At 37.0% G+C, this 18,327-nt stretch overlaps 1 protein-coding gene across 2 annotated transcripts in view; it reads left to right on the forward strand.

The window, feature by feature from the left end:
- Window positions 1-3,183: 3,183 nt before the first annotated feature.
- The window catches only part of PPM1A (protein phosphatase, Mg2+/Mn2+ dependent 1A), a 64,243-nt gene continuing 49,099 nt past the window's right edge, over window positions 3,184-18,327 (forward strand). For both annotated transcript variants that reach the window (XR_007950667.1, XM_051977777.1), the window contains exon 1: window positions 3,184-3,337. The gene's annotated coding sequence lies outside the window, so the exon portion shown is untranslated. The remainder of the gene's footprint in view (window positions 3,338-18,327) is intronic.

Here is an 18,327-nt window from a genome sequence, read left to right on the forward strand (position 1 = left end):
ATACTGGTTTAATCCTTAGGATTAATCAGGAAGGATTGTTCTGACTTGTCCAATTAATGCAACTGTTCTTATCAATCTACACTAATCCTATGTGGTCAACATTTGACATTTTTCTTGCTTTTGTATTTGCCATATTTACACAGCTATTAAAGTTACTTTTCTGGAAAATATGAATGGGGTGATTGGAATAGAGTGAGAATTTTTCTTTAGATAACATAGCAAAGTGTTAATTGAGAATTTCAAGTTTTTTGAGGAAAGGAACAGATAAGTATCTAGTACTAATGGTCTCTTGCAGTGGTGAATAATCTAAGTTTAGAAATGGAAGATAAAATTATTTATCAGTAGGGGGGAAATTGTTGAAAATGTTGATTATCAAGATTTTGTTTAATATATACACACATTCACAAGTTTGGGTTTTATGATTGCCACAATGACATTTTTATTGCCAATTGTCTTATGTGTTCTTGTACAGTGCTTTTAATCATATTTAAAATTTAAAAGGAAGAGAAGCTCAAGAATCTAGAGTTTATTTATTTATTTGGGGGCAGATATAAGGGGAAACAATTGAGAAATGATTTTAGATGAAGTTTGAGTATAGGGATTAAGGGGCATTTCTTCCATTTTATTTTTACTATTTGGATTTAGAAACTATCCATTTCTATCACTCTAAGAAAGCCTATCCCCCAAATAGGTAGGATAGGGGAAGAACTATCTTTAGCTGGAATTTACAATTGGATGATTTGGAAATCTTAGGGAACTTCTTATTCTGAAAATACAGGAAAAAGGATTGTAACCTCAGTAACAATATTGTTATATTGCCAAAAGCTTAAACGTAACTGACAGATAATGGATTGTTTTGAAGTAAGGTTGGAATGCCTAGGTAACAAAGTAGTTTTTAGAAGTAACAGTGTAGCAAGGCTTAAAAGTATTATATTTGTAGCAGGGGCAAAATAAGTATACCAAAAATGAAATCATAATCCTATTTTTAATGTTTGGGTTATAAAAATTAAAAATTATTTTCCAAACCACTCCCCCCTTTAAAATGTGGCATTTTTTTCTTTGTGGCAAAATTCTTTAAAAATTTCTACTTCTTTAAAAATAATTCTCATTCTGTTATCATATCTGTTATGTGTTATCATTTATGGAAAGATTAAGCAACTAGCTGAAGAGAGTAAAATAGCTAACAAAAGCATATTCTAGTGATGTAGTACTTTTGATTTTTGATTCATTGGCTAATTCCCTTGTCATTCTATACACTGCTTCCCGAAAACATGAGATTTTTCCATAGGGTCTAGTAAAATGTGAAATTAATAGATTGCATGTGTTAGTTATTTCAATTGTTCAGTTCATTCCTAAACCTTTATTGAAGTATATTTCTGTCTTAAAAGTCTTTAAAAATTTTTGAAGTCTTTTTTTTTCTTTTTCCTTTCCTTTTCTTTTCTTTTCTTTTTTTTTTCTTTTCTTTTCTTTTCTTTTCACAAAGACATGTGCCTAACACTTACAAAAAGAATTTGTAATTTCACCAACTCCAGACTGTTATCTACCAGGAACTCATTTGTATCCTAGGTGCAGTTGTAGGTGGGTATCAGAGCATGAGGGAAAACGGGTGTGTGTATGTGTGACTAGTATGTGTAACTTGTGAGGAAAACAGTGACTTAGGCAAAGAGGGGACTATATAGTTTGTTTTTGTTTTTTCAGAACCATTTGATTCTTTGTTACCCCATTGGGGGTTTTCTTGGCAAAAATACTGGGGTGGTTTGCTGTTTCCTTCTCGAGCTCATTTTACAGAGTTAAATGATTTGCCCAGAGTTACACACAGCAAGAGTCTATTATTGAATTTGAACTCAGTTCTTCCTTAATCCAGATCTATAACTTTGTCTACTGTATCACTTAGCAGCCCCTTATGAAAGGGTATGGATATATGAGAAGCAACAGGGGTATTCAATGGAATAAACAAAGTGAATATTTCTATTTGACGACTCTGTGAGATGGGACTATTGAGGATCTGAAAAGTCAACCAATGACAGATAGGTAAAAATGTTGAGAGAGCTATAAAATGAGATATTTGTAATTTCAAATAGGGAAATGACTAGAACTTAATTAAGTTATTCCTAGGATTGCTTTTTGGATGGCTGGTTAAAAAATATTTTGTGCTGCACCGATATGGATATTTTACATCTTGTATTTAGAGGCGAAAAATCATTTGGAAGTAAAAAGTGTTTAAGGAGATCAAAGTAGAGGTGTGCATAGGATGTGGGTTCACATGCAGGGTTTATTTGGGTTTCAGGTCTAGCTTAAGAGATGTAAAGGCCTAGTTGGGGCGGTTACAATTCATGAAGTCTTCATCAGAAACCAAGCTCTGCCTACAATCAGGCTTCTGAAGGGCTATTTTGGGACCACATTCTACCGGGCTCAGAACAAAACATGCACTTTCTCAACCACACTGAGATCAGGAGACGATGCTGCTGGCCAGGATGTGTGCACCGGGCGTGGAGTGGTGGGGGAGGGCCGGAGTGCATGCCAAGGTGGGAGTCCCCCCTCCCCCTTTCTGCACCAACACACCACAGAGCCAACGAGCGCGTATTCTCTTCATCCCTCACAGGGTGGAGGCGGGGGAGGAGGCGGCCGAGTGAAGATGGGGTAGAGGAATTATGTCATTCCTAACCTGCCCCTCCTCCATCTTACCCTTGCAGAAGTTCCAGCCCAACAACATCCGGGTCTTTCCAGCTGCTACAAGGCACCGCAGCTGTTGAGGGGGGAGAGGAAGGGGAGGAGGGAAGAAGAAAAGGGGGGGTAGAGAGGAGGAAGAGGAGGAGGAGGGAGTGGGGCGTGAACGCGCGTGCGCGCGTGCGCGCGGGAAGAGGAGGCGGAGGCGGCAGCGACATTAGAGGCGGGAGCGCGCCTGGGAACGAGACAACCGGGTCTCGGCGCTTCCTCAGCCCCGAGCTCGGGGACTCGGCGGCGGCTGGATCGCTGGACCGGGTGGCTGGGGCGGGGGTGGGGGGAGGGGGGCGGAGAGATCGACTCGGGGCCGGCGGGGCCCGCCAGCGATGAACTCGCGGTTTGCTTCCCTTCAGGACCCGCTCTGCGCCTCGGTCCCAATGCCTGCGATGATCTGAGCTGCGGCAAGGGCGCCACGAGCCGGGGTCCCAGACACGTTCCGACTCTTTCCCCCTTCCCCTTCCCTCCTCCCGGACCGACCCGGCCGGGCCCGGCCCGCGACGTGCGGTGACCTCCCCCTACCCCTTTTCCTTCCCCCTCTTTCCCTCGCCCCTCCCTAGCCGGGCCACCGCCATCGCCTCGGACCTGGGACCCGCTTCTTCTTCGGTCGCTTTCGGTAAGCGCCGCGCCAGTGAACGCAGGGCCCGGGAGGGGGAAGCCGCCCCGGGAGCTGCGTGGTGGAGACGGCCGCTCCTCCTGAAGGGGGGGAGGAGGAGGAAGAGGAGGAAGAAAAAGAGGAGAAGGAGGAGGCAGAGGCAGCAGCAGCGGCCTGGCCAGGCCCGGGGCCTGTAAACAAGCTGGGGCGGCTGCTCGGGCACTCCCGGGAACACCCAGCAACCCCACCCCCTTACCCGGCCTCCCCCTCGGAGGAGAAGAGCGGACGGAGGAGCTCGGGAGGCGCCCGCGGGGAGAAGCTCGAGGGTTAACGCTTCCTCCTGGGGCGGGCGACGGGGGCTGGGTCGGGGAGTGGAGTGCTTGAGTCAGAGAAGGCGACCCTCCCCCACTCCTCCCTCCCCTAGTGTGTGTCTTTCCTCCCTTCAACCCTTTCCCCCTTTCTCCCTCCCCTCCACCCCCATGTCCCGACCTCCTCTATCGGCCTTCACCAATCCTCCCGGTACTTTGGCCAGAAAATTCAGGCATGTTAGGACCACCGGCTTTCTTAACTTTTTCCCCCCTTTAGGGAGATAGGAACGTGCTGGGCTTTGAAATGGTCCAGATGTCCCCTCCATCAGCTTGCGCTTGGTCCTCCAGTACCCCGACTCGTGGGGGAAAGAAGTAGAGAGGTTTTGACCGAGATGATTGGAATCCAAATGTGGGAACAATTCTTACACCGGGGGGAAGTATGTATAATTTTGCTTCAGGTAGTTAGTTGATTAAACTATATTTGCTTTGAAATTTGTTTTGGAGAGAACATTTAGATGATGGAAAGGTGTTGGGGGAGAAGAGTAGGTGAGTTAGGAGCTAGCTAAATTTGAGTCTTGTATATTTGGGAGTCGGTTTATTGCAGGTAAACGGGAACCAGATCTATTAAAGTGAAATGTATTGATTTTTCTCTTAGCCTTTAATGTGTGGTCGTACAAGGAGGTAAACAATTCTTGGTCATTACAGTGTAGTTAAAGTACGGTGGGTGCATCTTTGCATATTTTTAAACAAATTGTCTGAGATACTTGCTTGTGAAAATAAATTGGGTATTCAAAAAAGCCCCAAAGGTTTCTTAATCCTGAAAACGTGATCTAGTAAGCACCCCTTCCTTCTTTCTTTTCCTCTTCTTGTACCAAACAGGGTGTTGAAAAAAAAAATCACTAAATACTTTAATTTGAATTGTCCACTGTAAGAAACCTGCTTAGTTTTGTCCATTTGCCTTTTAAGTCCATAGTGAATTGATGAGTAGGATATATATTTGAAAGGTGATTTAGCATATGGTAGTACTAGAATAAAGTAATATTTTTCCCCCACAGTAAGACATCTTTGGGTACTTGAGTGGGTTAGAGATTCCTGAATTTTTCTAAAAAAACATTTAAACTTTGTGAGATTTGAACTTCATATACTTTTGAAATTGTTACATAAATGTAATTATTAGTATGTGCTTACAAAAGCAAATCGTCATTTGATGTAATCTGCCACAGTAGAGAAATTCGGGTCAGTTTAGGTTCAAATATGTGGGCAGTTTAGAATCAGTGTGATTTTGGGCAAGTCAGCATTTCCTTGGGCCTTCATTTTCCTTATTGTAAAAATGAAAGAGTTGGATTACATGATTTCTAAGATCCATTCCAGGTATGGTGAAGAGAACCTCTATAAACTCAGAAATTTTTAGAGTTGAAAGAAATCATCTAGTGCCATATCTTTACTTTTCAGATGAGGCAATAAATGCTTGAGAAAAGTGTAACTCATCCAGCAATTTCTCACTTGATACATAAAATAATGTGTTTCAGTTTTTTGATTGAATACATTCAAGCACAAAACTACATCCTTTTTGTGATCAGAGATTATAGAATCCTAATGATTTTTTGGTTAACTCATACTTACGGAGCACATTTCTAAATGTTGTTAGGAATTTCCTCAGTTTATATATTTCAGTGATAAAGCATTAAATCATATGATTAGTTATAATTTAACATTTCTCATTGTATTTTCATTGTGTTTATAGTCTGAGATCCAAAGAGGTTGAAATTTGATAAATCTAAATATTTTTTTTGATTTTTCCATAATTGCTTTTTTGGAGAATTTTATATAAAGTATATATTTTATATAAAGTTATTCTATAATATATAGTTATATATTTTATATAAAATATTTCACGATTATGATCTCTATTAAGTGTTGTTTGAAGTATTTATTTTTCATACATACAAACGTACATCCTTTCAACATTGCTTTTCATTTGTTCTCTGGAAAAAACTATTCCTGTAGAGAACCTTTGTTGATTTTTTTCCCTCCCTTTGGGAAATCTAGGAATATTGCTATGAGAAACTCTTGGGAGGAGGATGGAGTAACTAGAGAAAAGTTAGCTGAAACTACAGGTCTGTACAAGCCGTTCACACTTGATAGTTGATATGAATGGCAGTATAACAGCATATCATAAAGGTTTTTCTGGCAATTCAAGCTGGATCTTGCTTATGTTAACTAGATTTACATATTTTAAAAATTTTCCATAATTTATTATTTACTTAAAATATTAAGCAAGTAACAAAAATATGTTCACTTGAGTCCTCTGAATTTGACATTTTTTCCACTGTGGAACTAGTCCCACTATTAAAAAAAGAGAATGATAATGATCCATGAATATCTGGTTCCAGTTGACCTTTAGTAGTCATTAAATGAGTAGATGAATACTGGATCTGGAATAAAAAAACTGAGTTCAGATCTTGCAGACCCCTCCCAACTGTGGGAAACTGGACAGATTCTATGCTTCAATTTCTTTATCTATGAAATGGGGATAATAATTGAACCTACTTCCCAGAGTTGTGAGGGTAAAACGAAATATTTATAAAACCACTTGTAAACTTTAAAGTGACGTGCAAATGACATTGTTAATTATCATTAGTTGTTGTTTAGTTGTTTTCTACTCTTCAGGGCCCCACTTCACATTTTACATTTGAGAAAACTGAAGCAAACAGGTTAAGTGACTTGTCGAGGGTCACACTTACTAATATGTGTCTGAGGCCATATTTGAAATCAGGAAAGATAAGTGTTCTGGATATCAGGCCCTGACCCACTATCCACCTAACTGTCCATTAATAGTATAATTTTTTTTATTATTCCCTTTTATCCATTCTGCAGTCCAAGATTGATGTTCTAGTGATTGTTCCTCACCCAGCACCTTGTTTCTTCCATCTGTGCCTTTGTACAATGTGTTTCCCATAACTGGGATGCATACCTTTTTCCTCTCTGCCTTTTTAGAATAACTAACCCTAGTTTCAAGTCAAAGACTCTGTTTGGGCTTATCTTTTCTATAAGGACCTTACTGATCTATCTCATCCTTTCCTCCACCCCAGCTGGTCATACTGCCTCCACTCCAAATTCTTTGGCATTTACTCTGTTTGTATTTTTTATTTGTATCAGTTAGAAACCTTTTTATAAAGCTCTTACTATTTGCCAGGCACTGTTAGCTCCTTGCTATGATGACAGTGATGTAAATGAAACAGTTCTTACCCTCAGAGGGCATAAAATAAATGGAGAGACTGACACATTCACATAGGTATGTACAAATTGAGGGCTGTACTTATCTGTATACTTGCTTGCCACTTTGCCAGAATTCAGACTGCTTGAGGGTATGTGCTCCTCTGGTTTTTGTGTTCTCAGTAGGTGATTTATTAAATACTTACTCATTGATTGACCAGGCACCAATTTTACCAGAGTTATGTAAAAGTTGAAAAATAATGTGAAACAAAGTGTGCCACTGTCAAATATGTAAACCTTGGATGAGGGGAGAAGTGTAGTAAGGCAACTAGGTAACAATAATGAGACAGACTTGCCAACTACTGCACTAAAAAAGGCTTCTTAGATAATAATTAAATGGCTTTATGTCCTCAAAAGTAACATGATAGAAATTTTCATTTTTTTATCTGAAACCATTTTTATAAAGAAATGTTTTAAAATTCAATTGATTAGACTGTAATAAAGCTGGACTTTTGTTCTCCTAGGCAATTGTATTTATTAATTAATGATACTAAAATGCAAAGTTGAATTCATTCTCTCACCCTCTGTACCTCATACACATTAGATAGCTAAGTTGTACACTTCAGATTGGTCTTGACTTTTCCATAATACACTTTTAGAGAATTTTATCTTTGTATCTCCTAGTTGTAGATCAGCTAATTCAGTTTCCCTGTAGCTGAGACAAGTAGGAGGATCTAGAGAGAATGAATAAGAGAATGTATCTTCTCTAAAATGCATGAGACTTTAAAATCCTGATAAAAAGGAAGACTATATTAATATATAGTACTATTTTTTTTTTTTTAAATCTCAGAAGTGGATTTAAGAATGAGCAGTGGACAAACATCTAAATTTTCTACAGGCACTAATATTATATGTAGGTATCCACTGACTGCCTTAAATTAATATTTCCATAATCCCCATATTTGTAGCCTAAATTAAGAGATCTGAATCTATAGCATAAAAATTCAGAGCTAAATGTTGTAACTGTATAATAAATATTTTCTTAACAGCCTTCTGAAGCAGGTAGTTTAAATGGCTTGCCTATAGTCACATAGTAGGGGCGGTTAGGTGCCAGTAGATGGAGTGCTGCACTTAAAGTGCGGAAGACTCATCTTCCTGAATTCAAATCTAGCCTTAGACACTTACTAGCTATGTGATCCTGGGCAAATCCCTCAATCCTGTTTGCCTCAGTTTCCTCATTTGTAAAACGAGTTGGAAAAGGAAAGGGCAAAACATTCTAATATCGTTGTCAAGAAAACCCCAAACGAGCTTATTAATAGTCATGACTTTTTTGTTGTTATTTTTTTCTTTCTTGTGTTTTTTCCCTTTTGAGCTGATTTTTCTTGTGTAGCATGATGAATATGGAAATATGTTTAGAAGAACTGTACATGTTTGACTGTACTTATAGAACAGTAGAATTCTGCAGCCTTAAAATAGGGTTATCAACATGACTAAAAAACTATCGAATAGTTATATAGTAGTTAACAAACCAGGTTTCATATCTCTAGGTCTATTTTGACATCCAGGTCCATTACTCTTTCCTCTATGCCAAGTTATTGGCAAGAGGCTGTACAAATTTGAAAGATCACCAGAAATTCAAAGAAAACCACTTTTTTTCCCCCTTTAAGGGATAATCTTTACTATTATTCTGTGATGCTTGCTTTCCACTTAACAGTGTTAGGGCTACATTCCAACCAATGCCATTTGAAAATAAATATTATTCCACTCCTTCTAAGAATAGTTAGAACCTTTCAACTTTGTTTAACATAAGAAATCTCTGGTATTTTAAAAAATAAAGAATGGGATGAATTAAAATTTTCAACTATCTGTTAAGGAAATTTTAGAAGATTTTTTTTTTTTAAATTGGGAGGTTGATTGGATTTAGGAACCTCTAAGGACCCTTGTAGTTCTGATTTTTTGATTTAACCAAAGAGTATGGAATTTGATTTAGCTGATTTTTAAGAGATCAGAAAGATTATTTAATTGGGAAAAAAAAATCTTAAGAATATTGGATTTTTTTTAAACTCATGAATTTTCATTAAACTCATTAAAAATTTTTTAAACTCAAACATTTAAACTTAAAAAGCTTTAAACCAAACTTTGCTTGGTCTTAGTTTCCCCATCAGTTAAATCATGGGATCAGACTAAAACCTCTAAGGAGACTATCCCTCTCTAAATCATGACCTTTATGCTTAAAATTGCATTTTTAAATGTAAAAAATATGAAATGAAAAGAAACATTTGACTTTATGGTCAACTGGTTTATCTCCTTTCTATGCAGCTTTTAAAAGGGTTAGATTAGGTTTGAAGATTTTTGAAAAAAAAAAGTATAGTATTTGATGTTTTTCAAAGTAATGTGAAATAAGTATATCATAAAGATCTTAGCTATCTTGAAAGAGAAATATCTAGTCTAAAAAGCCTTATGTCAGGCCTTAAGTAAGGTACAAAGGTTGAGTAAGAAACTGCATACAGCTTATAGTCTAAGAGGGGATATGACAAATACACATATATCTATCAACAGTAATATGTGCATCTGATATCCTACTGGGGAAAGGTCATTACTGACTTGGATCAAGAAAACTTTCATTAAGGAGGTGGCATTTGAGTTTTTAAAGACAACAATAATAACAACAATAGTTAGCCAGGCACTGCACTAAACACTTTACACAAATGTCTTCTCTCACTGTCACCATTAGGATGTAGACTTTTTTTTAAACAGTAGAAAAAAACTGGGGCAAATAGAAGTTAAGTGACTTTCCCAGGATCAACAGCTAGCAAGTGTCTTAAAGCCAAAGTTGAACACAGGTCTTACAAATTTCCAGGCCCAAAGCTCTATCCATTGTACCATCTAGCTGGACAAATTAGAAATCACCAGAGAGGGCATTACAAGCATAGGGAGTAATGTGATCTACAATCTGTTCCCTAATTGATAAATGGTCAAAGGATACGAACAGACAATTTTCAGATGAATTTTCAAAATTCAGAAATTAAAGCTATTTTTAGTCATGTGAAAAAATGCTCCAAATCATTATTGATTAGAGAAATGCAAATGAAAACAACTCTGAAGTACCATTTCATACCTTTCAGATTGGCTTAGATGACAGGAAAAGATAATGTTGAATGTTGGAGGAGATTGGGGAAAACTGACATGTTGTTGGTCAAGTAATGAAATGATCCAACTATTCTGGAGAGCAATTTGGAATTGTGCCCCAAAAGCTACAAATACTGTTTGAGCTAACAGTGTCTCTACTGGGTTTGTATCCTAAGATCATAAACAGGGAAAGTGATCTGTATATGCAAAAATGTTTGGAGCAGCTCCTTTTTGTAATGGCAAGGAACTGGAAATTGAATAGATGCCCATCAGTTGGGGAATGGCTAAATAAGTTATGGTATATGGAGGTAATGGAATATTGTTGTTCTGAAAGAAACTTGGATTTCAGAAAACCTGAAAAGACTTATATGAACTGATGCTAAGTGAAGTAAACAGAAGCAAGAGAACATTGTACACAGTAACAAGATTTTATGATGGACTTGGCTCTTTTTCAATGAAAGGATTCCAAGGCAATTCCAATTAACTTGTGATGGAAAATGCCATCTGTGTCCAGAGAGAACTGTGGAGGCTGAATGTGGATCATAGTATTTTCACTTTTTTGTTGTTGTTTGCTTGTTTTTTTTTTTTTTCTTGTGTTTTTTCTCCCCTTTTGAGCTGATTTTTCTTGTGCAGCTTGATGAATATGGAAATATGTTTAGAAGAACTGTACATGTTTGACTATTGTTCTAATAGAACAATAGAATTCTGCTTCATTAAAATACCATAGCTTATTCAGCCATTCCCCAATTGATGAGTATCCATTCAATTTCCAATTCCTTGCCACTACAAAAAGAACTTCTATAAACATTTTTGCATCCTTTCCCTTCTTTTATGATTGGTTTGGGATACAGACCTAGTAGCACTGCTATATCAAAGGGTTTGCACTGTTTGATAGCCCTGAGCATAGTTCCAAATCAGCACCACTATTCTATTTAATATTTATTCTGTTATTCATATTTGAATTGCTTGTTGTCTTGGGGAGGGAGGAAGAGGAGAGAGATTTGGGACACAGAGATTTGGGGTGAATATTAAAAACTATCTTTGCATGTATGTGGAAAAAATAAAATACTACTTTAAAAATTGTATGATCAAAGGTATAATTCAGGAAAATGCATGGAACATATAGTGAGTACTCCAGTTTGGGTAGTATTGCCTATGTAATATGAAAGAAATCTGAACAAATAAGGTAATAGCAGGTTATAGAAGTTTTTGAATTCTAGACTAAAGTGCAAATTTTACTCTGGGCAATAATAAATTGTTGGGAGATTTTGAACAGAGCGATTTGACCAGCATTCTGTATAAGGAACATTGGGCTGATAGAAGTTTGACAGTTAAATGTATTGCTGGAGAGAATATAGTGGAGATGTTAGAACCCATCTGTTATTCAATTAGTCTAGGTAGATGATAACAACATGGCATTTCCAGTATAAACCAGAGGATACTCTCCATTGGTTGAAGACTTGCCTTTTTTTTCAGAACCTAATTCATGTGCCACCTTCTTCAAGAAGTCTTCCTTGATTCTTTTCTTTCTCAGCTGAATACAGTCCCTCCCTCATTAGATTTCTCATAGTTCATTGCCTGGACCTCCTCCATGCCTTGAGAGTAGGATGGTAAAACAAGTAGCAATTAAGTGTGGCATTCAAATTCATTTGACTGAATGTGAGACTTGAGAAAATTCAAAGATAACCCTAAAGTTACAATATTGGAGGGAAGGTAAATGATGGGTTTGTGTGTCTCTTCCCCATCCCCACTCCCAAATGTAGAAATCGTACATTGTTGTGGGAGAGATCCGCCTTTAGAATTATAAAAGGTGGTAGAGATTATCATTTTTACTGCTCTCATGTGACAGATCTGACTTAGAAAGTCAGGCTGAGGGAATTAAGTGACTTGGCTAGGATCGCTTAACTGGTAAGTATCTGAAGTGGGAGTTTAACCCAGGACTTTATGACTTCTACTCCAGCATTCTATCTACTATACTCACCTGCTTATAATTGTTTTCCCTCATCTATAATATGAGAGGTTTTGCTTAGATGATTTCCTAGATCCCTTCCAGCTCTAACACTAAAACATCTAAATGTTTTTTTTGAGGATGGTTTGTAACTATGAATATATAAAGACTTGATTACTTTAATCAAGAAAAATCTTCCAAAAGTACCTTTATCTGTAAGTATTTTATGCATATTGTGCCCATATCTATGTCTATAAATAAATGGACATCTTAGGTACTGAGTATCTGAGTACTTAAACTCAATGTCTTTAGAACTGTGAATCCTTCATCTTCTTGCCAAATATACTCCTTTATGCATATTGTGCCCATATCTATGTCTATAAATAAATGGATATCTTAGGTACTGAGTATCTGAGTACTTAAACTCAATGTCTTTAGAACTGTGAATCCTTCATCTTCTTGCCAAATATACTCCTTTCTCCAGCTTTTTTTATTTTTAATCAGCACCACTATTCTTTTTTCCCCACTTAATAGTATATTTTTTTCAATTACATGTAAAGATAGTTTTCAGCATTCACTTTTGTAAGATTTTTGAATTCCAAATTTTTTTCTATCTTCCTCCCTTACCTCCCCTCTCCCCAAGAGAGCAAGCAGTCTGATACACACATACACACACACACAAAACCTACATGTATAATTAATTTTTTTTTCTATGTTAGTCATGTTTGGGGGAAAAAACAAAAGGGAAAAACCATGAGAAATAAAAAACAACAAAAAATATGAAAATAGGATGCTTTGTTCCACATTTAGTCTCCATAGTTATTTTTCTCGATATGGATGACATTTTCCATCCCAAGTCTATTGGAATTGTCTTGGATCATTGTATTGCTGTAGTTGATCATCCCATAATCTTGCTGTGACTGTGTACAATATTCTCCTGGTTCTGTTCATTTCACTCAGTATCAGTTTATGCAAGTCTTTGCAGGCTTTTCTGAAACTAACCAGCTCATCATTTCTTATAGAACAATAATATTCCATTGCATTAAAATACCTTGACATATTCAGTCATTCCCCAATTGATGAGCATCCACTAAATTTCCAATTCCTTGCCACTACAAAAAGAACTTACACAAACATTTTTGCACATGTGGGTCTTTTCCCCTCTTTTATGATCACTTTGGGATACAGCCCCGTTAGCATTGCTATGTCAAAGGGTTTGCATTGTTTGATAGCCCTGGGCATAGTTCCAAATCAGGACCACTATTCTTTTTTTTTTGTTTGTTTATTATTTTTTTTTAATTATAGCTCTTTATTTACAAGTTAAATGCATGGGTAATTTTACAGCATTGACAATTGCCAAACCTTTTGTTCCCAATTTTTCCCCTCCTCCCTCCCCCCTCCCCCAGATAGCATGTTGACCAATACATATTAAATATGTTAAAGTATAAATTAAATACAAGTATACATAGGACCACTATTCTTCAGTTACATGAGGTAATGTGGTAGGAAGGAAGAAAGGAAACATTTATTAAATGCCTACTATGTACTTTGCAAATATTGTTTTGTTTGATCCTTGTAAAACCATTTTACAGACGAGGAAACAGTGTCTAAGATTAGATTTGAACTCGTCTTTCTAATGTTAAAGCACAGTGCTCTACCCATTGAACCATCAAACTTCCTAGATGGTAGTATAGAGGGAAAAGCATTGGATTTGGAATCCAAAGACTTGGGTTGAGGTCTAAACTGCATTATGTAATTTGTTACCCGTTTTATTCTAAATTGGTTGAAGTACTATTCTTTAAAACCTAACTCATGGGCTACTTTTTGCACTGTGTTTTCTTTGACCTTTTCTTATAGTTTGCTGTCTGAACTGCTGCTGTGCACTTATTTCACTTTTTCTTGTATTCTAGGTGTTAGTGTACATGTCTTTCCCTGGATTCTTAGCTTCCTGAGATTAAAATTTATCTTTATATTCCCAGTACTCAACACAGTACTTGGCAGATAATTGTTGTTGAGTCATTTTAGTTATGTGAACCCATTTTGACTGAAGTGTCTTGCATTTCCTTTTCATTTATAGATGAGGAAATTGAGGCAACAGATTTGAACTCAGGGTAATGAGTCTTCCTGGTACCAGGAGTGGCACACTGTCCACTGCACCTCCTAGTTACTAAATAGCAAGTGCTTAGTAAATAGTTGAAATGATTGCAAAGAAAGTTTCTAAGCTTTAAAAATTTGTACAGAGACCACTTTTTTATTCTTACATACTAATTTTACAGAAAATAATTGGGCTATTTGCCAGACATCTCCCCCCCCCCCCATTTTTTTTTTTTTAATATTCAGTGGAAATGGAAAGAACTCTGTCTAATAACAGTGCTAGAAATGGAAAGAAGTCAAAGAAAAAACATTTACTGTGGTGTATATAAGGGTTATCGCTCTTTATAGATTATGTGATATGACCAATTTTTTTATGTTTTTATTTAATTTCCTTTTGAGCAACCATAGGACCACAGATAGGACATAGGACTAGACTTTCATTATACGGATAACAAAACTGAGACTGGGAGAGATTAAGTGAACTAGCCAAGATCCTACAATGAATCTGTTAATAAAAGGACTGTAATTCAGTCTTCTTTACTGAGTTACTTTCTTTATCCTAGTCAATATCCTAAGTCAATAAATCAAACACAAGCATTGACTCTGTCCTGTAGATAGAAGTAAAAAATAAACCAGGTCCCCTTAAGGACTTCACATTAAGTACAGAGTAATTTTGAGAGGAAGACTGTGCTAAGATATTATTTAGAAAGTAGCATTTAAGCTGTGCTTTGAGAGAAGCTAAGGATTCTACAAGGTAAAAGTGAAAAAGAATTGAATGCATTTCACACATGGCAAGGAACAACATGTGCAAATGCACAAAGGCTGAATGTTCAATGTTATGTTTAGGGGTGACTAAACCAGCCAGTACAATTGTATTAGAATAGAGAAGGGTGAAGAGTAATATGAAGAAAGATAAATTGAAACCTTTTTGTATAGAACATTTTAACTGTCAGGATGAGGGGCTTGTATTTCAGAGAACAGGTAGGAAATGAGCATTTTTAAGTAGGGGTAGAATGGTCAGACCTAAGTTTTAATAATATGAGTTTGGCAGCTGGCAAGATCGGAGAGGAGGAGAGAGAAATAAATTGGACAAAAGAGGTACTAAAGACAGGGAGACCAGTTAGAAGGCAGGGTTAGTGATGATGGGGATCTGAAGTAGGGTAGAGAAGTAGGTGAAAGGAGAGAAGGGAACAGATGGGAGAGATGTTTCAAAGGTAGGAATAACAAGACGACAGCTGAGGGTTTGAGGTTGTGAAACTCATTGTTCTCAACAAAAAGAAGGAAATTTAGGGGAGAGATGGGCTTGGAAGAAAATACAATGAGCTCTGTTTTGGACATGATTGAATTTGAAATACTACTAGGACATTCCCAAGTAGAGATGTCTAACGGACAGAGTGTATGCCTGGAGTTCATGAGAGAAAAGAAGGCTGGATATAAAGAAATGGTAATTATCAGAAGAGTTAATTTTAACAAGATAATAATTGATGTCGTCATCAAGAGTGTAGAGAGAAATACGGAACTTAGAATATGATCTTTTGGGACACCAAAACTCGAATTTCTGTGGTTTATGGAAGAAACAAGAAAGCCATGATAATCATGGTTGCAAGTATGGAGAAATTGGTGTAATTATTAGAATGCATTAAGAGAGAAAAGTGGGAATGGGCATGTGGGACGTTGGAAAATGGTAAATTTTAATGCAATAAAATATTCTTGAGTCATGGTAGAAGAAAAGGATATGAATTGGAATATGGTTGTAAGAAATCTATGTTCAAGAATATGATTCTCTTTTCCAGAGCAAGAATGTTACACATTTCAGCTAGCTTTGCTCTTATAGATCAGCTCTTGCTTCATTGACAGTTTATAAAAATTGTGTCTGGTATGAATGGAATAGATTTAGAATATGGATATCTGTTAATTTACTATGTCCTCCATGATCCTCACCATCTATGTGCCAATCATTGTGCTAAGCACTGAGGGTATAAAGAAACCCTAAAATGGTTCATATCCTCAAGAAGCTCTCATTTACATGGAAAGACAAACATGAAAATACATAGTACGTGTGAGATTATATAGAATGTAAGTGGAAGATAATCTCAGGGGTGAAAGCACTAAATAGCTAGGAGGACTAGAAAAAACTTTCCGTAGGAGGTGACCCTTGACCTGAATTTTGAAAGAACTTTAAAAAAGTGAAAGGCATAGATGAGGAAAGTAGAGCATTCCAGGCATAGGAGACTGCCAATACAAAAGCAGGAGACTGAATGTCAAGTACAATAAGATAATGTGGCTTCATCTTAGAGTGTGTGGAGCTGTGTATAGTGGAAGAAGATTGGAAAGGTAGGAAGAAGTCAGATAGTAAAGTGTTTTTAAATGCCAAATTAAGAAACTTATATTTGATTCTGCAGGAAATAGGCAGCCACTAGAATTTACTGAGTAAAGGAATGAATCTATTTCTTAGGAAGACCACTTTGGCAATTGAATGGAAGCTGAATTGAAGTGGGAAGAGATGTCTGAAACAGAGAGACCAGAAGGCCATTTGATAGTCCAGGAGAGAGGTGATAAAAGCCTGAATTAGAGTGGGTTGATTTTTGAAGGGAGAGAAAAGGATGATGTTTAGGAGAGGCTGTGAAAGCAGAAAATTACAAGATATAGCAAGTGTTGGTTATGTGAGGTGAATAAAAGTAAGGAAGTTAAGGATGAAACCAGGGTTATAATTCTGGATAACAAGAGAGTTGGTAGTATTCCCTGTAATCATAGGAAAGTTGGAAAGAAGTAGGAGTTGGGGAAAAGAGAATGAGTTCTATTTTGTTTATGTCCTTGAGATGCTTACAGGACATCCAGTCTAGAGGCCAAAAGGCAAAAGATGATGGTATAGGATTAGAGCACAGGGCAGAGACTGGGGCTACATATTTAGGATCATTTGTATAGAGTTAACAATTGGACTTTTCAGAGATGGTGAGATTACTAATAGAGATAGTATGGAAGAAAAAAAAAAGGGTCAAGAACAAAACTTTGTGGGGTTCTCAGAGTTAGTGGGTGTGAAGTGAATGAAGAATTTAGTAAGATTGAACCTTCAGATAGGCAAGAGCAGAATCAGAAGAGAACAGTGTTGTGAAAACCTAGAGAGGAAAGAGAATCCAGAAGGAGAAAGTGATCATGTGTCAAAGACTGTAGAGATAAAGAAGGATGCTATTTGAGTAAGGGCTATTAAATTTGGCAAGGGCAGTTTCAGTTGACTAATGAGCTCAGAAGCCAGATTGTAGATAGGTTAATAACAAAGTAAGAGAGAAGGACTTGGGAGGCCTATAGTCTAGATTTTCTCAAGGAATTTCTTCAAGACGGGGCAATAGCAAGGACAATAGCTAATGTGATTGATTATTGAAGGGAGAATGGGAGAGACATGGGATATTTGTTGACAGCAAGAAATACTCCATTACACATAGAAAGTTTGAAGATTTGAAAGAGTGGGGTTAAAATGGGAGCAATCTTGCCAAGAATATAGGAGGTGCTGGGATCAAGGGGATGAGGAGATGGCATTGACAAGAAGTGTTACCTCTTTATCCAAAACAGAAGTGAAGGAGAAAAAAATGGGCAAGATATTTGAATGAGGTAGAATAGGAAGAAAGGGGAGAAGAGGAAGCTTTGAGCAAATGGTCCCCATTTTTTTGGGGGGGGGTGAAGTTTTGCCTTCTATGAAGTTGATATCTTCAGCACTACACCAGAAAGAGATCATCAGTCTTAACTGACTCTTTTTCAATTTTGGTGAAGATCTATGATTTCATTCAGGATAAAGAATTTCCTGCTTGATGGGCTTATTTTCCCAATACAAATTAGCTATTGTTTTATATTTTGCTCTGAGTCACATAGCAAGTTACTTATCTGAGGTAGGACTTGAATTCTATTCCTTCTCACTTATAAATTGGCTCTCCATACACTATTATATTGTTTCTCTCCCTCATTTTAATGACAAGGATACTGATATTCAGAGAAGATACTTAGGACAATTAGAAACTAAACTCATGATTCTTCACTTCTAGCTTGTTGCTTTTTCTTTTGACTCATGATTAGGAAAGAAGCAATCTTTCCAGTCTTTTCTATTAAAATTTTTAAGGTAGAAGTTATCATCTTAATCCATGTGATCAGCTTCTTGTTGTTGATGAGAATCTAGTCCAAATTTGAAATTTTCTTTGAAGGATGAAATGATTAAGACAAGTCAAGACATTAAGTGAAGAAGTGTTTGGACTAGATATATTTGATTAAAACCCCATGTCCAAAATACATAAAAGTCATTAAAAATGTATAGCTTTTCAAAAAAATTA

Source organism: Antechinus flavipes, chromosome 2, assembly GCF_016432865.1.
Source record: "Antechinus flavipes isolate AdamAnt ecotype Samford, QLD, Australia chromosome 2, AdamAnt_v2, whole genome shotgun sequence".
In the NCBI taxonomy this organism is placed as follows: Eukaryota; Metazoa; Chordata; class Mammalia; order Dasyuromorphia; family Dasyuridae; genus Antechinus; species Antechinus flavipes.